At 37.0% G+C, this 1,951-nt stretch overlaps 1 protein-coding gene across 1 annotated transcript in view; it reads left to right on the forward strand.

Annotated features, from left to right (window-relative positions):
• The window catches only part of LOC110165678 (sterol 26-hydroxylase, mitochondrial), a 21,466-nt gene extending 21,138 nt beyond the window's left edge, over nucleotides 1-328 (forward strand). The window contains exon 10 of the mRNA XM_020930863.2: nucleotides 1-328. This exon is cut by the window's left edge and continues 575 nt beyond it. The gene's annotated coding sequence lies outside the window, so the exon portion shown is untranslated.
• Nucleotides 329-1,951: the final 1,623 nt, after the last annotated feature.

Raw genomic sequence — 1,951 nt, forward strand, 5'->3', positions numbered from 1 at the left:
TAAATATTTATTGAAAAATTTCAATGACATCTGCATGTTTTCTCTTCTTTCGAGATATGTAATATTAAACCTTTTCTTATTTAAATAAATGTTTAATAATAGTTTTGCTTAAACACTGAATCCAGAACAAGCAAAATATAAAATAATGTTAAATAAATATTTTATCTATGAGCGGCAGCAGCTCTAATACAGATTTAATATGATCTTGCGGCCAATTAAATTATATCACAGACTAAATTTGGCCCCTGGGCCTGAGTTTGACATGTCTGATATAAAAGAAGAGACAAGTTTGTCCACAAAACTGCAATGATTTTTTAGGTTAGTCTTCTAGCAGCAGAACTTCTATTAGCTTATCTGCTTCTATCTATCTGTCTGTATATATATGTATATATATGTGTATATATATATATATATATATATATTATAATAATATATAATATATAATATATTTATTTATTATTATTTTATTTTTTTTAAACAATCTTCAAATTAAATATTGGAAATAGAGGCCGTAATCTTTATTGATTTATTTTTACGCTAAAGCAGAATAATGAAATGAGAATGAACAATAAAATTACATTTTATTTATTTTTTTGTTCTTAATTGAAATTCAAAAGAAAGAATGATACATACAACCTTCTAATGAATCTTCTCATTATTTATTTGTGTTTTTTTTTTTTCCATTTTTCCATAAATGTATGAATTTTATTTTCTGTTTCTTTCAGACAACAACAATCATGTTTTTGGGTTGAATAATGCCACCACTTTCTGAAACTATTGTGAAAATAATATTTAAGCTTTTGTTTATTTATATCGACAGAGACGAGGCTGGACAGAAAACAAACAAACAAGCTCAGAGTTTAGTCTGTTTTCTGGATAAAAAGTTCCATACTGTGGCTTTAAGGAACATGGGGGGTTCAAAATGATGGAACTGATTAATTGAAATCTAATTTGGAAATTTCGGTGCAAATCTCATAAATCTGACCTCTGCTTTTCTGTGCAGTGCTAACAGTGTGCACTTTAACGTCTGCTTTTATTTCTAAACTTTTTAAATAAAAATCTTAACTCAATGAATCAAATGGATCTGTTTTTATAAAGACTCAACTAAGACTAAACCAGAACTAAACCAGGACTAAAGCCGGACTAAAGCCGGACTAAAGCCGGACTAAACCAGGACTAAACCAGGACTAAACCAGGACTAAACCAGGACTAAACCAGGACTAAACCAGGACTGAACCAGGACTAAACCAGGATTAAAACAGGACTAAACCAGGACTAAACCAGGACTAAAACAGGACTAAACCAGGACTAAAACAGGACTAAAACAGGACTAAATTAGGACTAAACCAGGACTAAATTAGGACTAAGGCCAGGACCAAACCAGGACTAAACCAGGACTAAATTAGGACAAAGACTAGGACTAAATCAGGACTAAAACCAGGATTAAACCAGGACTAAATTAGGACTAAACCAGGACTAAATTAGGACTAAACCAGGAGGTTATGTCAGGCTGGACTGTTAGATTTGTTAATTAGATCATTAACTGTGTAAACTGTAGAACATTTTGTCATTTAAAACATTTGGATTTTAAAGTAAATCTTGTTTAGTTCCCGGATGTGTCCACTAGATGGGGCTGTGGGCGTTTCCTGTCGCTGTTTCACTGTTTTTCATTCCATCAGACGCTCGGAGCTCGAGGCCGCTGCGCGCGTGGGGCTCCGGGTTCAGACAAGTGTCATTTTTTCCCCGCACCCCGCACGCGCCCTCCCCACGCAACTCCCGCACGCGCCTTTATAACCGCGCCATGTCCCCGCGTCCTCGTCCTGCCCGCTCCTCCCTCCTCAGCCTCTGCCCCACGGACACGGCGGCTCTGCGCTAAGACCAGGACCGGGACCGGGACCAGGACCAGGGACCAGGACCAGGACCCACCGCCCCGTCCGGCTCCGCGCTCGCC

This window comes from Boleophthalmus pectinirostris, unplaced genomic scaffold (assembly GCF_026225935.1).
Source record: "Boleophthalmus pectinirostris isolate CB_2022bp ecotype Guang Dong unplaced genomic scaffold, ASM2622593v1 HiC_scaffold_11, whole genome shotgun sequence".
Taxonomy (NCBI): Eukaryota; Metazoa; Chordata; class Actinopteri; order Gobiiformes; family Gobiidae; genus Boleophthalmus; species Boleophthalmus pectinirostris.